Here is a 23,641-nt window from a genome sequence, read left to right on the forward strand (position 1 = left end):
ACACAAGCACATAGTAAACAAATGAAGAGATAAAAAGAGAAGTTACAAAATAATATATTGGAGGTGATGTATAAATAAACAGAATTATAGAAAGTGATGCAGAAAAACGAATACTCTTTTGGCGTCGCTTCGTTCGTTGAGGAATACTTTTGTGGGAAGGTGACGGCAGTTCGTTAATTCCGATTCATTCGGTTTGTCTTCCGTTCTGAGGTCGCTGTTGTCTTCATTTTATTTTGGCCAGTACTTTACTGAATGTTCTTGGAAATCTTTAGAAGTAACAAACATTTTAATTTATTCTTATTGGAACACTTTATGCATATCTAGAAATTATATTATAATCTAATATCGATCTAAGATGGAAATGAAATGGTATTTTATTCTTGGTTCTACAAAAAACTATTTAATTAAATAGATAATTTAAAAGAAAAAACATTAATAAGATTTCCGAAAGAAGCCTTTATTTCATGAGAGGCTCTACTTATAGGAGTATCTTTATCAAGCTGGTAATACTATTATTATCAACCATGTTCCGATAAAACGAACTTCAAGAAGGCAATATTCGTTTACTTTTCCCTTGAAATTGAAGGTTTCGTAAGTGGATTTTCGATATCGCCACTTGATCTCCTATCAGAATTATCTTGTTCGTTTTCCAAATATAATAACATCTAGTTCTTAGAATTATTGTTTGAATAGAATATATTTTTTAACATTATTAGTTTTTGAAACATATAGCAACAAAAATCCTGAAATATTATAACATATTTCATCTGAAAACACTTTTGTTATTAAACTCAGGCCAATTAATTTGACGATAACCTAATAAATTTTATAATTGAAAATAATTTATCACATGAAAACATAAATTATATGAGTCGTATAAAAATATTTTTCTGTTAACTGTCTAGATTATAGATTGATAATTAATTAATGGTTGGTTTAATTGGTTATAATTATAATTAACAAAAAATGGATGTTATTAAAAATAATATAAGAATTCAGATATTAAACATTTTAATATTAAATTAAGTCATGAAAATCAATAATTACATCGAACCTCGGTGAATAATACAAAAAGAGTTGTTTCGAAAAATAATTCGAGCTCCGAAATTCTTATACCTTTTACTGACTTTGAACTGAAAACTAAAAGCTGTCACTATAAAGGTAAAAATCGATCATTTTACAGTTGAAAGAGCAAACGGAATATCCTGTTTCACACTTTGAAATGGATTGTTCTTTTGCGAGATACCCGTTGTGTACATTTAAACAGGAACATGTGACAGGAGCCGCCACGATTCAGTACTCATACAGATTTAAGCTGAAATAGAACTGACATTTTATATTATAACTAGCTTTCCACCCGCGGCTTCGCCCGCGCAGTCAAAGAAAAATCCGCATAGTTCCCGTTCCCGTGGGATTTCCGGGATAAAACCTATCCTATGTCCCGAGGTAAAAAGTAGCCTATGTCCTTTCTCGGGTATCAAAATATCTCTATACCAAATTTCATGCAAATTGGTTCAGTAGTTAAGGCGTGATTGAGTAACAGACAGACAGACAGAGTTACTTTCGCATTTATAATATTAAGTATGGATAATTTATGAAGGTCCTGGGGGGTAACCGGCACCTTTAGAATAACAGTCTTATTATGGGTACGTTTTGTTGCGTTCACAAAATAATCTTACTTTTTTGGCACCGGGACCTTCTAAAACATATGAAAACCAATTGCAACAAGACTGTTTCGAGCGGTTTCGAGACGTCAATCGAAAAATTGGAACCGGCACGCTCTCTTTGACATTTAGCATTCTTGTTATAATGTCAATAATGACAGTTTTAAGCAATTTTAGTGAAGTTGTAAATATGGAACTTTTATAACATTATTTTGAATATTATTAAAAGAATACACATCAAATTTAAGTGAAACGTATGTAGTTGGAAATCTATTTAATAAATGAAGCTTTTAAAGAAGATAATACATTTATTATATTAAAAATGCAAAATTAACATAACTACATCGGGTTGTTCCAAGAAAAGGCTTCAAACCTTTTGATTTAAGAAGAATCGTGTAAATAATTTATTATTGCGAAGTGCGCAATCATCACGAGTCTCTATGAGATATGGGGGCAGCATATGAACAATCTTAAAATACAATTATAACCTACAGATTTATCTGTGTAAGATAAAAGTAATGTAAGTACCATACCCAATGCAAATCTTAAGAGTATATTTAAAAATACGTTTGTTTATGTACACATTCTCCACTTGTTATTTCTCTATATAATAAAATGCAACCCTACTTATTCTCTAAACATAAATTTTATCGAATACCTACTTAATGTAAATCTATAAAAGATTGTTTATTATTTCTTCTTGATTCAATATATTTTATCATGTTATATTATTTATATAATAAAACACTTAAAAGTAAATCTACACTCAAATGCACAACCCATATTATACTTATGTTAGGGATCTCATTTAATTTTGAGAAGTAATACCATTATTTATTTCCAGGTTCTACAATCAATTCCGAGCACTAGGGATAAGATTACCCAGCGTAACCACATGGAAGCATTGATAGTATTCAAGAAACTATAAAGTGCCAGCGCAACATGAATATATTTTTTTCAATAGGAAGCAATATCATGCTTTAAATGTATTAGTGCAATTAAAAACATATTTTATAAATCCAAAATCTTTATTTAGTCCTTTTTATTTATTCATTGACAAAACATTTGCTCCTTTACTTCTCTTGATAACATTTATATATATACAGGGTGTCCCGCTTTCGGTATACTAAGCGCAAAGGGACTTGTAGTTTTGCATACGCTGAGTACGTAAAAAATAATTATAAAATTCCAGACGCATTTTTTCTTTAAATAGAGGAATTCTTAAAATTCCATGTGTACACCCCCAACAAGCAAACCGCCCAACTTTGCCACCCGCATGTGAGCTATCGTTTAAGATTATGTTTTCATAGACAAAATACTCACATTAGCGAAGCGGTATATGCCGGCTGCGCGAAGCTAGAGACGAATACATGGATTTTAAGGAAAAATTTAGCAAAAATTTTTCGCGTAATTTTGTTATTTAAGTATTTTTTATGTGATCAGTGTATGCAAAACTACAAGTCCCTTCGCGCTTAGTATACCGAAAGCGGGACACCCTGTATAAAAATGTAATAAAACATGGAATTATTTGAAAATAGATTCAATTCTATTTTGATTAAATATTAATTAAAAACAATTAGGTATATTACTCAAATCCAAATTTGTAAGTAAATAGCATATTAAAAAGACCCTTGATTAAAAAAATAAAGTCTTATTTATAATACCAGCCTTTAAAACTTAAAATGCAATAAACAAAAACTTTATATTTACATCACAATGAATAATTCCTGCACTAATAGTTTAATGGTATTTATATTTTTATTTTAAATTTAAATCAATTATTGTATTTGCATAATATAGAGTAGATAAATAATTCAAAAACTTGCAGTACTTATGTATACTTTTAATTTCATTTTTACTTAAAATGAAAACAATGTAGGTACTATATTAAGGTACAATTAAATTTTTACATTTTCTTTGAATATTTTAAGTGTAGACATGGTGGCGCCTCCCCCAACTTGAAGTTCTCACTACCACATGATCATCTCCCAAGCCGGTACTTCCTTGTTCAATGTTTGGGCAAGCCGGCAATCAACACAACTGTGAAAGATAAATTGGATTTAAACTGATTCTTTGTTGCTTTAAAATTTAATAAGTACATTTAATATGTTTACTTTTATTATTAAAGGGCTTGTCATGGTGTATATAATTTAAGATGTTTTTTTAAACAATGTCGGTATAGTTTGTTAAATAATAAATACTTTATTTGTTAATCATTTTTCAAGTATTTTAACATTTTAGTTGTTTATCTTGCAATTCTTAATATCGTATTAAAAAAAAAGTTAAATATGTACAGTGTAGGTGTGTAATTCCTTACAAAACTGTTAGTAGCTTCTAACCAAACATAGATAGGTTTCCTTATAAATTAATATAAATATTTACTTTTGACCAGCTGCTCTAGTCTTTGTGAACTCCCAAATCATTTGCACTTAAACTTTCAGCAGAGAATTCTATCAACTTCGTCTCATCATAACTTTTACCTCGTTGGGAGTTATTCATGTACATATTTTATATTTTGTCTTTGTAATTTCGGGGTCAGGGAGCTTCGCGCACTCTGCACAATGTTCTGCTGTAAGTTAAATAAAAATTACTTCAATTAAGTAACAATAATCAAAACAGACGAAATCATGCAAAAACCAAAACTTTATTCGTAAAAATATATCTCTGTAGTCTGTTATCATAAATCGTCCTTACTCGTACTTTAACTTACCTTGCTATTTCAATATTGCTTTTTCGCACTTTCCCATTTATCCAAAGATGAGATTCACATATTTAAGTTTAAGTTTATCTGAAATTTTAGATAATAAAAAAAAACGATCGATTTTATTATCTAAATGAGGACAGTGACATGACATTTTGATTTTTGACGTTTAATGTTCAATACATATCATTACGACTTGGCCTAAAAGCCTCGTAGCCAAGCCATTAATCTTAAAAAAATAGACAAAACTTCGGAATTCATTCGCTCTTTGGACATTGTAGGCAATCGTATAGTAATCATGTTGAAAAGGCTCCCGGTACCAAAATAAAGTAAGATTATTTTGTGAACTCAACAAAACAAGGTTGTTATCATAAAAATGGCGGTGATTGAAAATTAAACGTCAAAAATCCAAATGTCATAATCACTGTCCTCGTATTTTTATCTAAATTTGGATAAATCAAATTGAAAAATTGCGAAAGATATGTAATATGCATTAAAGAATGCATGAAAGAGGCATGAAAGAGCAATTGAAATAGCAAGGTAAGATAATATACGAGTAATTAATATATCTAAAACATTGGACGATTTATGATAACACAGATATATTTTTACGAATAAAGTATTGGTTTTTGGATGATTTCGTCTGTTTTGATTATTGTTAATTGAAGTAATTTTTATTTAACTTGCAGCAGAACATTGTGCAGAGTGCGCGAAGCTCCTTGACCCTGAAGTTACAAAGACAAAGGTACATAAATAACTCCCAACGAGTTAAAAGTTATGCTGAGACGAAGTTGATAGAATTCTCTGAAAGTATAAGTGCAAATGATTTGGGAGTTCACAAAAACTAGAGCAGCTGGTCAAAAGTAAATATTTATATTAATTTATAAGCAAACCTATCTATGTTTGGTTAGAAGCTACTTATATTAAAAGTTTTCTAAGGCATTGTACCTACACATTTAAGTTTTTTTTAATACAATATTAAGAATTGCAAGATAAACAACTAAAACGTTGAAATACTTGAAAAATTATTAACAAATAAGGTATTTAACAAACCATACCGACATTGTTTAAAAAACTTCTTTTTAGACGTTTACATACACCATGACAAGCCCTTTAATAATAAAAGTAAACATATTAAATGTACTTATTAAATTTTAAAGCAACAAAGAATCAGTTTAAGTCCAATTTATCTTTCACAGTTGTGTTGATTGCCGGCTTGCCCAAACATTGAACAAGGAAGTACCGGCTTGGGAGATGATCATGTGGTAGTGAGAACTTCAAGTTGGGGGAGGCGCCACCATGTCTACACTTAAAATATTCATATTTGTATCATACATCTGAAAATGTAAAAATTTAATTGTACCTTAATATAGTACCTACATTGTTTTCATTTTAAGTTTAATAAAAATTAAATTAAAAGTACACATAAGTACTGCACATTTTTAAATTATTTATCTTCTCTTTATTATGCAAATACAATAATTGATTTAAATTTAAAATAAAAATATAAATACCATTAATCTATTAGTGTAGGAATTATTCATTGTGATGTAAATATAAAGTTTTTGTTTATTGCATTTTAAGTTTTAAAGGCTGGTACTATAAATAAAACTTAATTTTTTTTAATCAAGGGTGTTTTTAATATGCTATTTACTTACAAATTTGGATTTGAGTTATATAATATATCTACCTAATTGTTTTTAATAAATATTTAAGCTAAATAGAATTGAATCTAATTTCGAATACTTCCACGTCAAGAGAAGTAAAGGAGCAAATGATTTGTCAATAAATAAATAAAAAGGACTAAATAAAGATTTTGGATTTATAAATGTTTTTTATTGCACTTAAACATTTAAAGTATGATATTGCTTCCTATTGAAAAAAATATATTCATGTTGCGCTGGCACTATGGCTTCTTGAATACTATCAATGCTTCCATGTGGTTACTCTGGGTAATCTTATTCTTAGTGCTCGGAATTGATTGTAGAATCTGGAAATAAATACTGGTTTTATTTCTCAAAATTAAATGAGATCCTTAACAACAGATTACATAAGTATAATATGGGTAGTGTATTTGAGTGTAAATTTACTTTTATAGTCTTATATTCTATATAGGTAAATAATAACATGATAAAATATATTGAATCATGAAGAAATAATAAACAATCTTTTATAGATTTACATTAAGTATTAGATAAAATTTATGTTTAGGGAATAAGTAGAGTTGCATTTTATTATACAGAGAAATAACAAGTGGAGAATGTGTACTTATACAGACGTATTTTTAAATCGATTTGCATTGGGTATGGTACTTACATTATATGGTACTTACACAGATAAATCTGTAGGTTATATTGTATTTTCAAATTGTTCATATGATGCCCCCATATCTCATAGGGACTCGTGATGATTACGCACTTATTTACTATTTAGGTACACGATTCTTCTTAAATCAAAAGGTTTGAAGCCTTTTCTTCGAACAAGCCGATGTAAAGTTCTATTATTATCTTATAACTGTCAAATTGTCAAATAGATCGCAGTTCGCACCGGTCCCAATAATTGAGTGAACTATTACGAGTGACGACATCAAAATTGCTACAAAAACAAAATCAGTTTAACGCTGCAACAAGCTTGCGTTAAGGGTGTCACGGTACGAAAAGACATAGTAATGTTATAATAAGCTTGCTATAAGAGATGCCGGTTACCCCCAAGAATATCTCTGTTAAATAAAACTGCATGGGTTGTAACTGTATTCTCTATGATCACAGATGAATGTATCGTGGCTTATTACAATAGCTTTTAGGTCTTAGTATTCCGCTCAGAGCTTTATTTTTGCCTATTTTCCGATCTGTTTCCCGACACTCAGTTTTATTGTTCTTTTTGGTGCAAACAAAAAGGATTTACGTCGCAAAAAATGCCATTCGAGACATAACCCGGGCTATATAATTCTTGCGTAAATTACTGAGACTCCGATAAATTATTCTGATACACGGCACGAGCCAACTTTTATTAAGTTGAAGGTTTTTTGTATTCGTTTTTGTCCTAATTAGTGGTCTCTAGAGTATTAAGGACTGCTCCGAGTCTCCAACTTTTGTCATGCTTTATTTTAGAAAAACTTTTAATTGTTTCTCATAAAACCGAGCACACGTGCCATATTCTGATTTTGTTTTATAATAAAAAATCTAGGTTGCAAAACCCTAGACGTTTTCGAACGTTAAAGATTTTTCGTCTCACACTTTTGATTCTAAAAAATATTTGAGTCATTATTTTTCACACCCGTTTTGCGTTATCAAAGTAAATCAAGTATAGAGGGTGTCACACACAAACAGTGGGCAAAAGGACTGCGCAGGAAATGAAGGTTGTCTACAGGGCGGCGTCATTTCCTCGTCGGCCGGATGCTCACTCGCTGACACTCGCCCATTATCCTACTGCCATCTGCCGACGCGCATTGTCTATCGCCTTTTGTTCTTTGTAATGAATATTCGAGATGTTTTACAGGTGCTACGAATGCGTGATGCCGTTTTTGTGAGATACTCCTGTGAGATCGTGCTCATTTGTTTATGTATTTTTTTTATTTTTCTTTAAATTTTTGTAAGATATAAAATGTTGAAAAGCTATAGATCAGTTAAGACATTGTGAAATACGTTTAGACGATTGTTTATACAAACTGAAATCGAAACTGATACGATAACCGCAGTTCTCTAAAAATATGGACAATTGCAACTATTTTGGGTAAATCGCATCAGTAATCAAATAGAATTTAGTGGATATTTACGGGTAAATAGTTTCTTCAATAATGGTCAATTGGTTGAATGGCTATGAAATTACCTCATGCCTCTGGAACACAGGTATTCAGTATTATCAACACTGATATTTGGTCGTATTCCACTCAAATGAAGCATGGTAAGACAAGTGATCTGAACTGAATCGGATATAATAGAGCTTATCTACTACGGATGTAACTCGTGTACAGGGAATGTACTTGAACCCCATTGTGTTGCGACAGTATCGAATTGCTACATTGTCCATCGCTGCTTTCAAAAGCACTTGAATACTGAAGAAGCATTCAATACGAGTATTATATAGGTCCTTGATAATATTGGTACGGGAGCTATTAACGTTAAAAAAAAAGTCATTTTAGTATAGTTGGTTTTTTGATATACTGTTCCTCTTGCTATTTCGGTTAGAGTCCGGGCTGTCTGGCTGGTCGCAGTGGTTGCGTTTTTTAGTGCGCATCTCATCTGCACAGGATAATTTCCTTAATTTAAAGTCATTTTTTAACGCGTAATTTTTAATATTTTGCCTTTAGATAGATCCATCAGACATAATTTTTTTATTGCAAGACGTTTCTTTCGTTGTTAAATAGGTGCCAGACGCAATTTTTTATTTCGTTTTTATAAAAAATTCAAATTATTTTAGAATGTCTGTAAATTTCATATTATGCTCTTCAAACATAATATAATCTAAAATTAATTAGCCAGACGCTAATTCGATTGTTAAGTATTAAATATGTACAAATAAAAACGTAGTGAAAGTAGGTAAGTATAACAATTTGATGATTGTGTATATGGAGAGATAGTTTAAAGTGCAAGAGAGATAGAAAAGGTCGGCCGCGAAAATTAAATAACAATAAAAAATAACTTTTTTTTTTCGAAAATATAAGATACATAGAAATTGAATTGTTCCTACTCTAGGATTCCCTGTGTTGTGGGAACAAGTACCTTCCATTGGTACATTTTATTCCTTAGGCTAAAAAATAAACTATTAGGGTACATCAACAATCTTCTATACAAAACAATTTTTTTATTACTTTACTATTAAGTTATGGGTTTAAATGAAAACAGCGATTACATAAACTTATTTATATTGTTTCCAATAGCTCATTGCCTAATACCACACATTACACACCGCTTACAAGAAGAAAAAGAACCACAGACAAAATACAGTGTTGCCAATACAAGTTAAATTTTCTAATATATATCTAATATTAACTAGCGACCCGCCCGGCCCTGGCTTCGCACAGGTGCAATGCTGATACTAAATACACTACAGAAAAACTGTGAACGTTGAATATAAAAACATAGCGGCCCGCTCCGGCTTCGCACGGGTATCTATACATATAATAAAATCGTAGGAAAGTCAAAACTGTACATTGAATATTTTTTTAAAAGAATACATGATCCATGATCTATAATCGATATAGAAGCCAAAAACATAGTTTTTAGAATTTTTGTCTGTTTGTCTGTTTGTCTGTTTGTCTGTTTGTCTGTATGTTTGTCCAGGCTAATCTCGAAAAGTACTGCATAGATTGACTTCAAATTTTGCATGAATATTACTAACAGGTCGAGTGAGGCTTTTTTAAACATATTATCATGCTATCACCTCCGGGGGAGGAGCTGTGAACCTTTTTTTTTCTTACGTATTCCGTGTATTACGACAGCGTACAATCTAAAGACTCATGTTTAAATGTTGGTTTCGGGTAAGCCATGCTATTATCTAGCTTTACACAATAAAAACTATGTCATTTACGTAATTTGGGTAGAGAATCAGTTTAATGAATTTATTAGTATACAAATTTGAAACAGCGCCATCTATGAGATTTCGTAAAAATCAAATCAATTTACATGTTAACACTACTGGACACAATGTTAAAAATTAATAATTTAAATATAATTATGTTATTTATTTATTTAACTCTTTAACCCATATCTTCCCTTCCCTATAAGGTGCGCTTATAATTCGTGTGAACTGTGAATATACTACATTTTTAAAAGTGAGGGTAGATGTTTATTATTTAAGTCAAACTAGACAGTTAGACACCATTACAGTTAATCTAATATTGATTGTGTTCATTGGTTACATTTTTAAAAATCTTCGTGTTTTAAAAATTCGATAACGAGGCGGGACTCGAACCAGCATTCTTTAGTGGTCGAATTTTTTCTATTCTTTATAAATTTATTGTTTATGAATTTATATTTATAAACAATAATACAAAAAGGTTAGTTCGTTGATAATTATTATTCCTTCATCATTTACATGTTGTAAGTAAAAATATACTTTGACTGTTAATACTTTTGTTCAGTATTTACCTGTATGATTATTGCTTGGTAATTAATATAATATTTTCATGTCGTATACCTAATTAAAAACATAAGTTTGATGTGAAACTAGCTGGATTTATTTTTACACACTCACAGTCTTATATTTTGTGTTAATGTTAAAATAGTATTAATAGTGTAAATCATAATATTTTTTCACAATTAAAAATATTTCCTTTTTTTTGATGGTATTGGCATCGAATTAAACCGCGCTGTCGTTTCGTTCACAAAAAGTGAAGTTATGAGGACCGAATATGTAGCCGCCTCAACTTACGGAAACGAGAGTAACCTGCGTTGTCTGTTAGTTATTGTATAGTCGAATTTAACGTTACATGGAAATTGGAATCTAATTATATGTATACTTATATTAAATCTGTAGAGGTCAATTCTGTACATGAAATATATTTCCTAAATAACTATCACGAGGTGATTAGGGATCGACACTGACGCCAAAAATTTTTCCATCTGTCTGTCTGTATAACCGTTATAGAAACAAAAACTACTCGACGGATTTAAACGAAACTTGGTACAATTATTTTTCATATTCGTGAGCAGAGCAGTAACTCCATTTTTAAGCTTTCGTCGCGTGTGCAACCTACGGGTTAAAGCTACACAGAAATCAAGTATGAAAGAAATGTTCTCCATATTATATAAAAAATATCTCCTGACATCATAAATGTCTATCTTTTATGGTTGAGCTTAGGAGTTCAAAGCTTTCTGATTATATTTGTCTACTAGCTGTGCCCGCGACTTCGTCCGCGTGGAATAGTGACTATGGGACCTATGACCATGGGCTCAGGGTGGGGCAAGAATAATTGTTTTTATTTTCATGCTTCCACTCCCACGCCCACTCCCAGACCCACGCCAACGCCCACGCCCACTCTTCCTACACTTCACAATTGGTACCTACCAGATCAAAGCCAGGGTAAGCGCCCCACCCAGCCCCACCGTGGCTACGCCCATGCTGAATTACTACTTAACATACAATTATTGAGTAAATACGTACTACCATAAATAATTAAAAGAATTGTTATTAAAGTTTCTTACTAAACTGAGCTAAAAAACTTACGTACCAACTTATTAAAGAAAATCAAGAAATGAAATGCCTAACCTATACCAAATAGTTACTACATAATATTGTAATTAAAAATTATGATTAGTATATAATATCGAAAATCAAAAAAGAAATGCCTAACTAATTCTACGTAAAATTTATTTTAAATTATGTCATATTATTTTTTAGGAACCAGGGGGGAAGAGGAGCAAATTCTATTTCCTTCCTTTCTTAAATGGATGTTTTTAATAATGTATGGTGTAGCCACTGATCAGCTTAATCGATACTCAATTTTTATCAAATCCAGCAACAAATCCAAATTAGATGTTTCCTGTCTCACGCACGTAACTAAAGGCTGAAGAGAGAGAGAGGGAGCACGTAACTAAACCGTTTAATCGAAGAAAAGTGTATAGAAAAAGGAATAAATAATTTCATAAACTTCCCGACGATCTTTAAAAATAAATTATTATATCATTTTTTTCATTCAAACTTTTACCCCTATGTAGGTATAATAAGTGGATGAACCGATTTTGATACAATTTATCTAAGAACCAGCGTCGGAAAATATGCTGCCTTACAAAAAAAAGCCGCATCTAATTCGGTTTACCTGTTAGCCAGCTACGGTGCCATAGACAGACACACACACACACACACAGAAATACATAGCAGTCAAACACATAACACCCGTCTTTTTGCGTCGGGGGTTAAAAATATAATACGACATAATTTAAAGGACATTTTATGTGGAAAATTTACCTATTAGAAGTAACCATAATGTTAATTTGACCCCCCCCCCCTACTACCTCAGCTTACCCCCAAACCCTTGGGGAATTTTGATATGATCATCTGGACATGTAAAGGAATAACTGTAGCGTATAACAGATAAATTACGTTTTATCGTACACTGTACAGTGTACAATAGAATGCCTTAGCAAATGTTCGCCGTGATTACTTATAAATTGTCATAACTTTTTTATTTATGAACCGATTGACATGAATTAAACACTAAATGTTAAATGAAGATTACCACAATACATTAGTGAAAACCGCATCTAAATCGGATAAGCCGTTTCTGAGATTAGCGTGCACAAACATACATACAAACAGACAAAATTTTTTTAACTACAGTTTTGGGTTCAAGATCGATTTAATAATAACACCTGCTAATTTTTTTCTACATATTTTCATTGTACAGACATCGCTTTTCCACAATTTTATTATATGTATTGATTATGATGATGATTGATGATTATAACACTCTCAGTCCGTTTCAACTTAATTTTTATTCACTCGCATCAGTGCCACCTAAAAAATCTTTATATCGAAATTCGAGCAAAGCTAAGAAAATGAGAAATAAGAGTTCTCAAGGATCGTTAGAGGTAAGAGGCTTACTATTGACCGAAAACAACATGTGTTATGCCGAGAACCTGAAACCGCTTCACAACGAGAATTGCGGCTCACAGCTGACCGCGAACGGCATGTACTATCCTGTGAGACCGAAACCTTCACTGAGAGGGTATAACGTCTCACAGCTGACCGCAAATGGCATATTTTATCTCGATAATCTGAAACTTTTACTCAATATGAAGACTGTTTGACAAATGATAGGGTGCACCATAATATTATTCGATCTCTTGAAGATGAACATGAGCATAAGCAATGACTAGAGTAGGGACGCGAATATTACCATTATTTGAGACAAGTACGATTAATAAGTTTGTTTAATGAAAGATTAAGAATTGAAACTATTTGGTCTCTTGAAACGGACGAATAGCGAGAGGCCCGTCTTACTGTAGACAGATTTCGAGTCTTAATGACTTAGAGGTAAACATAGAAGATCAATTTACGAATTCGGTGGTGTGGTCCGACAAATATAAAAGTGGGTTTGCTTATAACCTCACAATTGATTACAGATCATCTTCTGTATAGGCGATATTAACGTAGTATGTTCTTTTTGTAATGCTTTAAAGAGGAGTAAGGAGTCGGCTTTCGTTTGAAGATACACCAGAACCTTTGAAATCACTACTTTTAGAGGAACATGTGCAATCTAAACAGTTCTTAGACAATATTCGCTCTTATAGTAGTGCGTTTTAAATGATCCTTTGGTGCTCAACAATTATCAGAGGATCCTTTCATGCTTACTTTTAAGATACAAGGTCAAGTTTATCATTTGATAGGATCCCTTTTGCCTGAAGGCCAACCTAAGTTTCTTCAAATATATTTTGTATTCGACTACAACGAATAGTCGAATACAAGAAATCAATATTTCTCGAATTTAAAATATTACAATTTTTCCTACGGTAGGGCGACGAATGTATTTTCGCATAGTAACGGAGGGGAACTCACGGGGGGTCGAGTGACGCGGGCCACGTACCACAAACATGCTTAGTTTGTTGTACCGAGCGCGAAAGAAAGTCATCGTGTTTTTAGTAAAATTACTATGTAAACTAACGTAATTTAATACTTAGGTACATATTATATAATGATGCGCTCAAACTGTTAATCTACATTTAATTTAGATCATTATTTGAATTACTAAGTAATGTAGAGTTTAAATCAAATTCACTCATGTTTTCCTCAGATTTTCGATGTCCTCCGATTTTAAGATTTTCTTATCAGAGTATTCAATTTTAATGTAGTTAATTTTTATAAGAGACAATTAGAACATTCAAAAATAAAGTGTCACGTATTTTTTTTAAACGACGAATGACGAAAAACGACGTAATCGCGGACGAAGTCGCGGGCAACAGCTAGTAAAATATATCGCCGGGCGGCCGGCTGGTACCGCCGCAAACGCTACGTCCCGCAATTTTTAAATCTGTAATACCTTCGAAAATATTCACTTAAATCATACGGTGTAAAGGGCCATATAGATCTATATTAAATGAACAATGTATTCAAGGTCTTTAATTGGTTAAGGATTAATGCTGTATTGGTTAAAATCGCTTCGAAAATTAGCCATTATTTGTCGTAAAAAGTAAATGACAAAAAAAGTTACTGTGGGTTATCCATAAGAGATAGACATATACCATCACGGACTTTTCTGTAGACCTTTTCAATGTGTACTATCTTTAGTACATTATTTTGATAAAACTCGTAGGGTGCCTGCGTTTGCACTGTAAGTGGAAAAAATGTAATTATTTACGAAATCACATTAGAAACCTCAAAAATAACAGTACTTCTCCACTATTTAATGGATGTTATTATACATATAAACCCCCCACTTGAATCACTCTATCTATTTAAAAAAACCACATCAAAATCCGTTGCGTAGTTTCAAAGATTTAAAGAGACATAGAGACAGAGAAAGCGACTTTGTTTTATACTATGTAGTGATGATGATAACAATATTAATTCATTAATCTTAATTCTTAATATATATATACATAAATCTCGTGTCATAATGTTTGTCCTCAATGGACTCCTAAACCACTTAACCAATTATAATAAAATTCGCACACCATGTGCAGTTCGATCCAACTTGAGAGATAGGATAGTTTATACATGTAGGTACCACGGGCGAAGCCGGGGCGGACCGCTAGTATACCTACCTATATAAATTCATGCTAACTACTTTAGTTAAATTCAATACAAACTTAAACATGCGTGTGTGTGTGTGTTCACGTGTGTGTGTCGTGTGTGGTGTGGTGTATGTGTGTTGTGTGTGTGTATGTGTGTACATCAATATTGAAACAAACTTTCTAGTTGTTTACAGATGATGGAATATTGGAAAACAATAACAATTCCTTAGACGATAACATAAATAATTCTGACAGTGTGAGGAAAGATGATGATGATGATGATTATGAAGATGGCTTTTTAAATTTAACAATGTAATTGTTTAACCTTCATTGATAAAGTTTTTATTCCATTCTTTTCAATGTATGGTAACTTTAATTTATTTTTCACTTTTATGTTTATTTTTTTTCATTTTAGCTTTTATTTATAAGAACAAGTGTAAATAATATTGTATTCTTGCAATTATTTCCTGTCGCATAGTTAAAATACACTAGCTGATGAGCTGCATGCTTCATTACTTTTTTTTATTTATACACATTATTTAATACTTAACAATCGAATTAGCGTCTGGCTAATTAATTTTAGATTATATTATGTTTGAAGAACATAATATGAAATTTACAGACATTCTAAAATAATTTGAATTTTTTATAAAAACGAAATAAAAAATTGCGTCTGGCACCTATTTAACAACGAAAAAAACGTCTTGCAATAAAAAAATTATGTCTAATGGATCTATCTAAAGGTAAAATATTAAAAATTACGCGTTAAAAAATGACTTTAAATTAAGGAAATTATCCTGTGCAGATGAGATGCGCACTAAAAAACGCAACCACTGCGACCAGCCAGACAGCCCGGACTCTAACCGAAATAGCAAGAGGAACAGTATATCAAAGAACCAACTATACTAAAATGCTCACTTGTCAACGTTGGTAGCTCCTATACGATATAAACTTATCAGAAGTCAAAACGGACGAGATAGGAATACATAATAAAAGATTTGATTGCGTCATGAACGCTTCGCTAAGGCTTAATGATTTTATAGGGCAATAACAACATTAACTGTAGAGGGTTTTAGTTTCAACACGTTCCTAGAGAAACGCGATATCGTCAATTGAACAATGTCTCCGTTTTATGTTGATTACAGAAAACTATTTTGGAATATTAATTTACTTATATTATAAATTAACGAGGCATTTATTACGTTAAGAATAAAATATATTATTCTCTGTACGTTGTACTATGTTACGACTTTAGTTCAAGAATTCGTGAATCAAAAGCTTCCATTTATAATTTCAACATGTCTGTGAAACGGTAAATGTCGTCACATCAACTTGCACATACCATATAGTTGAAACGTGTTTATGCTCGTCTCCTGGCGCTAAGGGACAAGTTGGGAACATTCACGATAGTGACAATAGCTGCCATGAGCTCACCGGAGAGGAACATTGTCAGGGCATTTATGTACAAGTTCGATACAATTGAAGTCGTTCTTATTAGTATGTAGAGACGTATATCTAACTTTGGTAAGGAAAGGTAATAATATAAAGTATAAACATATATATTATATTGAAAAAGAATCAATTCTGAATGAAAAAATGCCTGGTATGTATAATACCCACATCAATAGCAGCAGCTTATGGATTAAATTTCTTCTTTATTTTACTTACTTGTAGCCTTAAAACATATTTTTAAAAAGAACACATCTCGCGGATTCTTCACGCGGTAGCGGAACATTCCAAATTGGTCATATTTATATTTTCTCATCGCTTTCTTATATATTATAATAATTATTAATTAGTTTTAACTAGTATCAGATTTATTGATGTGTGTTACTTACCAACGTTCTTTCGTTACATACCTAGATCACCAAAAATGTAATACATATATTATGTTTGTCATTTGTTCCTTCTCAGACCATCATGAAACATGCATGTTTTCATTTTAATATTTCGAATATATTTTTTATTCATCTGTCCTAGGGCATTCGGTAATATTCCGAATAAATGTGCAAACATCAAAATATCAATAACAATCAACTCGTTTACAAATAAGTATACATTAATTAAGTATTTGTTATTTTTAAATTGTATAAAATGAATAACTTACTTAATTTTTATCACATGTTAATTAGTTATATGTTTCGCTTTTTCTACGTGTAATAAACATTAAGCTTAAGCAAAGCTTTGCAAACAGAATCATCATTAGATATTCTGACACATACCTACCTATAATGATGCTTCTATTTGCGAAGATATAAATTTAGGATATATCCCGCTATAGCTATCTATCTATCTATATTTTATAAACATTTTTTCACAGTATCACAGAATAATATATTAAAGTACTAACAGTATTACGAATTTATCATTTATATTTCTTACACCGTGAGTACCTTGAATAATTAAAACTGCACACAACTTAGTTGCTGTTTTTAGTATTTTAGATTAGCTTTAACAATACAAAACAAAACAAAGTTGGTTCGAGCTCTGCACAGAAGCTTTAAGTAGCACTAATGTAAACAAAGATAACAACATTACGGGCTGGCGTTGTTTGTAAGAGTATCACTACTTACCTAACTAAAATATTTAGTTTAAACTCATTTCTAAGTTAACCAGCATTTCCTGTGTGCGGATTCTGTTTTAAATTGAATAAAGGTATGGGTGGGGTGATAATTGTAAACAATTTCACCAACTGCGCCCAGAAATTATGCTTTAGTACAAAATCTCATCTTATTTGATTTTATACAGGTTTCTTTAAAAATGTTTTCTAAATAAATAATTCCCTTCAGGACATATCAGTGTGAAATGCATTTACAATAAAAACAATGCATCAATTGTTAAAAATTGAATTAAAAATTCTCATTTTGGAAAAACTATTCGGGCATTGTGTTCAGTATTTAGCATCAATTTTATTGCAAGCAAGTAATTCGAACACATTGTGCGATCGAATTACCATGGAATGGTTGTAGTTGAAGCAACATGCAAATGGTACAAGTTGTTAAAGTTATTTACATGCAACTTGGTATAAAGTTGGCGCAGCTCGCGTATTGAAAGAAGGCAAGTTTTGCTTGTATAGTGCAACGATTTACTGACGAAGCGTAGACGAGCTCTTGATTATGCTATTATGTTACGGGTTGTACCTCATAATTGTTGAGATCACATGATCTCTACCTAGTGTCTTAACTGGTGTTTTAATGAATGTTCTATTTTATGATTTGTGAGAGATTGCTTATGAATTTTATTACAAAAAATACTATTTGTAGGTACTAAACTAAATAGAAGAAAGGTGTTTACATTTTTTTTATTAAGTTTTTATAATGATAGGAGAAATACCGTCTGGTTTTTCATGTAATGTTTATTATACCTACCACTGGCACCGCCTGCGTAGTCAAAGGAAATTGCCATCAGAATTAAATATCTCACGCCGCTATAAAATAGAGCCTCATGTTTCGCCTTCTCGCCAAGTAGAGTTACTGTTTAGCCTGCTAACAACACATATCCAAACACAAAAATCTATCAATTATAATATTAAATAACAATTATTAAACAGAAGCTACTTTTACTTTTCTATGTTAGAAATTATTATCTATCAACACATAACAGTAAAAGAACTTATAAATTGAGTCATAGTTCACTCTATTCGTGAAGTTTTCCCTCTCATCTCCGGTAGGGTACGTCACAACTTGATCGACATTTATGAGTGCTTGAGACACGGAGCGTTCTATCATCACTTATTTCCTGAATATAACAAAGAGATCTTATAAAATTTTAACCATATTGACGAGGCTGCCTATGTTTTTTTGTTTTACACCCTAAGTCTAAAAAGGTAACGCACCTTCTATGATGGATATAATCTTATATATAAAATTCTCGTGTCACAATGTTAGTCTGCATACTCCTCCGAAACGGGTGGACCGATTCTCATGAAATTTTCTGTGCATATCGGGTAAGTCTGAGAATCGGCCAACATCTATTTTTCATATTATGTACCACGGGCGAAGCCGGGGCGGACCGCTAGTAAAAGTATATATATTTTAAATATTACCAGGAAAATTCACAAGTAGGTATTGTTGTAGGAAATACTTCAGAATCAGGTATAATTATATACAATAAAATTCAAACTTCAGCAATAAAATTACACAAATGAAACGAAACTTTACAAAATAATGAGTACAGTTTTTGTTTCGTTTCGTAAAAGCTTTTGAAATAAACATGAGGTATTGTTTCAAAGTATACGATTTATGCCGCTCGCTGGAGCCTCCAGCTGCTCTCAAAGTCAGAAATAACGATATCGAAGTTTGGCGCGAAACTTATGCATAAAACCTGCACTTGGTGACAAAGACGATAAATAAACTTTAACAAACTTACAGTAAGAACGCTTTACTTGTTACATGTTTGAGATGTATTTTGGTATGGGTCGTAAAACTCTCTGGGGTTAATAATTAAGTTGACGTAGTGCGTAACCAATAAAATATGCGATGTCGCATTCTGGGTATAACCTAAAATTTCGGTGAAGGATCGAATGAGGTGAATTGATTTAAATTAAAGAAATCAAAAATAAATGATAGTAAAACTACAAAACATAATAATTTTAACTCTATAAAATTTAAATGTTTTTTAATAAGAGAATTCCTGATTTTTTTTTAATGAAATACATATTTTACTGAAAAATAATTATACTCAATTCCAACATGCATTATTTTATGAGTTCGAATTATTGACAAAGTAAATTTAAGATTAGGTATAAGGTCAGGGGAATATTTACACCTACTGTAAGTAAATTTTTAGCAATAATAGAAAATATATTTTCCCTAGTATAAAAAAGAAAAGAATAAAGATGTTACTAAAGTTTCTAGATAAATTCACACTAAAAAGGGGCCAAATCTAATATGCACCGGATCTCTCTCGCGTGCCAAGTTTAGTATTAGTACAATTTGCATTAGTCCCAGCTTTGTTTAACAATGAAATGATATCGTGACAAAATATTTGGCACCTCCTTGGTCTTATTCTTGTCTGCTGCTACAATTACTGGCTAAGATATGTGCACTTGAGCGCTTCTCTTTGTGCACGGGTTTAATTTAATCTAATTCGCCTTCTGCACTGCTGGTGATTTTCTTAGGAAACAATGCATTTCTTAGAGCAGTTTGCGTGCTTTGTTTTTGTTTATTTTTCACATTTAAGATATTTTAAGTGTATACGTACGTTCTTGCGTGATAGTTTCAACATTTGTTTGGATGAGTACCAGCTTTTTATGCGTAAATTAAAATGTCGTAAAGGCGTAAACTAGGTTTAGCATCATATTCTAGTTTCTAACTGGCTCTATCAGGCTAAGCAGTTAAATATCAAATAATGTGTTTTTATTTTAACTACGACCGTTAGCAATGTCGACCAATTAATTTGTTAATACATATATCATATTTTGTAAAATAGTATTCAGATATGTTTCACTTATTAAAAGAAAAATAAACTCAAGAATCCTTGTAACAGTATTAACTTACGTAATATTCAAGATTTAGAGATTGACATCAAGGTGAATGTAGATTCCCAATTTCCAATAGATGGAATAAGATCTTACAGATTTTATCTCGTCGGATGAAAGGTCTGAGTGATTGATTAGGTACAAAATTAAGACGAAAAAATCCTTATCCCCAGGCAAATTAGATTTATTGATTTTTTATAGAGCTTCTTAAAGCTTTAGAACTTCTTATTGAATGAAACCTATTTCACATAACGGATTAAAAGTGAAAAGTAATAAAGTCAAGTAGGTACTCGAGAAGTATGATTGAACTTAAAGTTAAGACAGTATGTTATTAAAACGACACATATTTCTTTATTTTCAGTATAAATTTAAAATCTACAAACGAAGGTATGAAAATTCACTACACTTAAACTTGTTAAAATTATAGTCTCGAATGCAATATTGTTTCGGCTCATAATTTGTAACAATAACTAATCGCCGATGGTTCGATTACTTACATTGAAAGCCGTCATATTAAATTGTTCCCATTTGATTGCTGTAATAATTCATTGTTGATTCCACGTTGTATTGAATCGAATTGGATATTAATTTCTATTGTACAGAATCATTAAAATGGAATGATATAATTTATTTATTATAATGTGCATTCAAATAATATATGTATATTGTATATTGTGATACTACCTACTTATTGTGTGCAGTTGACAATACTGGATAATTGGTTCATAGAAATTTTAAATAAAGCTTTGTATTCACGTTTTCGTTTCCTGGAAAATATAATTTAATTTATTCATCGTAGGCATGTCATAATATTTAATTGTTTTTTTTTATAATTGTAGTACAATAGGGTTGCATTTCTTCTTTTTTACAATATTTTTAGTAGCAGCCTGAAGTTCAATTTTGTACAGCTTAGCACTGACACTTGACGATAAACCACAGCTCGGGCTAAATAAAAAGAGGCTTGAAGCATACTAATTTGGTCGGCGGAATATGTGTCAAGTGCCTTTCTTTAAAATTCTTATACAAAAAGGAACGCAATTTTTCTCTTTCTGACCGCTATTAATATTATTCATAAGCTATTAATAGTCTTTTCATTTTTGGTGAATAATACCAAAGAATACGTTTTATATTTCATTATATATTATTACACAATATTTGCTTATATTTCATTTAGGCTTATGAGAGTGCAGAAGTGGCGGGAAAAGTCACAAATTTTACACGTATTAAACATCCTCAATGTATCTATTACATTATATTTTGAACAAGGAAAGTATTGAATTGCTATTATTTCGTAGCTATAATTTCACGAACATAATTGTAGTGGTTAAGGGCGAGCATATTTTGTACTTAAAAAAGGTGCACCTAAAAATATTTCCATGACTTCCAGTTGTCCAAAAGCCAGTCAAGTTTCTGGCAACATGCCAATTCCAAAATAATGTTTTTAGCCCGTGCCCGGGTCTAATAATCGACGGCTATTTCATAAATTGTACCTACGTTCAACTAATTTTCATTTGCGATGGTAGCTGAAAATTGCTGAGAGCAGTAAGTAATAATGGTTATGCAAGTATCTGAATGCAACGTTCGCCGGCCATTTCGCAACGCAATTAAATGTTGCCATCTGAATGAAACTTTGAAATAAGCCGTGCTTCTATTCTTTCTCTGAAAATAGTCTTTTGTCTTCGCTGAAGGAAATAGATTTTATCGTCCTTTGAAACAATAGAATTTTAAGTCGTAATGGTGCAATTGTGAGGATTCCTTTTATAAATAAGAGCTCTTGATTTCATCCGTGATTGTAGTGCTTAGTATATTTCGATAAATAATGGACGTAACTTTTATCTTGTTTTATACTACTGAACTATGATGATGATATGCTGCAGGAATTGTAACTGCCGTGAATGTGCTTGCGTAAGCATTTCCATGCTTGAATGGTTCGCTGAAATGTGTAGAATATAGATTATTAAGCGATAGATAACCTTTAAGGTTCTTTGAAATTCCCTAACTATTAATTCTAAACAAAACGAGTTGTTGAAAATGATAAGAAGGAAATGTTATTTTATACATCTTACCTTGCCTTATTTATCTAAGTATAAGTATTTCAGTTACATTACGTTGTAAAAAGTTTTTTTTTACTTTAATATTATTCACCTTGTCATTTTAATTCAACGTAGAAGCTCGTAGTTTGGTAAAAATATGCTGTTCAGTAGTATAAATACATACGATAAAGGCAAGACTCTACATATTACCCAGGTTAATAGCCCCTTGACGTTTTGGTCCGTATAATCGTGTCCGGATGATCGTAGGGATAATCGTACACGGTAATGAAATAAAGATGTACCATGTAATGAAATAATACGAATTGAAATGTAGGTTTCTTTATTAAATGTTACATGTAATATTAATATGCATAAATGCTAACGAATTCAATGCATGCTAAGCATAATTGACACTTGTTTTGTTATAAGTATGAAAGAAAAGTGTATAAAGGGATGTCGTTATAAACTGAATTCAGCATCTTGTTGTGTCATAAAAAATTATGAATTTTGGTTAGTTTAATATTTATTTATCAAATGGCACAATTTTATTGTTCGAAGTTTGATGTTCCTTATGTGTGGGTTAACATTTAAAATTCAAGTCATTAGTCATTCCAAACACAAAAATTTTTTTTGCATATATTCGTAGATGCAAATAAATAAGAATATAAACTTTAATATCAAAATATAAAAATCTTGAGTAGTGCCTTAGTATAGTATGACTTCGTGTAAAATAATAAGAATACGAATATTTACACACAACAATGTATGTTAATGGGCATACAAAAAATGACTATGACTAACAATATGCAAACTTTTAAAACAATGTTATAATATATGCTTAAAGTAATCGCCGTACTTAAGACGAAATACTATGAAGGAGAGCTTTCACAACGGGCTGTATCACTTAACCTACTTTATGAAGAAAGCGTGCGAATATATGTAATGAGGATATTATACTAGGACTTTTAGAACAGAGGGATTTAATTGAACCACCCATGTCACAGCATCCTTATCATTGCATGAGGGTTTACCGCCTATCCTTAGTAGTTAGTATGCTGTATGGCAGTCCGCGCGCGAATTCCGAACGATAA

The 23,641-nt window shown here is 31.5% G+C and overlaps 2 long non-coding RNA genes across 2 annotated transcripts; both read left to right on the forward strand.

Annotated features, from left to right (window-relative positions):
* The first annotated feature begins 1,620 nt into the window (after positions 1 to 1,620).
* On the forward strand, positions 1,621 to 2,689 carry LOC149906418 (uncharacterized). The gene is made up of 2 exons (XR_016457015.1): positions 1,621 to 2,184; positions 2,509 to 2,689. It is a non-coding gene; the product is annotated as an uncharacterized LOC149906418 (long non-coding RNA).
* Positions 2,690 to 4,848: 2,159 nt separating this feature from the next.
* LOC149906419 (uncharacterized) lies at positions 4,849 to 5,762 on the forward strand. Its single transcript, XR_016457029.1, has 3 exons — positions 4,849 to 4,905; positions 5,055 to 5,228; positions 5,565 to 5,762. It is a non-coding gene; the product is annotated as an uncharacterized LOC149906419 (long non-coding RNA).
* The last annotated feature ends 17,879 nt before the right edge of the window (positions 5,763 to 23,641 follow it).

Source organism: Colias eurytheme, chromosome 8 (assembly GCF_061535395.1).
Source record: "Colias eurytheme isolate Ceu_HAF_F1 chromosome 8, ilColEury1 Martin Lab GWU primary, whole genome shotgun sequence".
NCBI classification, from domain to species: Eukaryota; Metazoa; Arthropoda; class Insecta; order Lepidoptera; family Pieridae; genus Colias; species Colias eurytheme.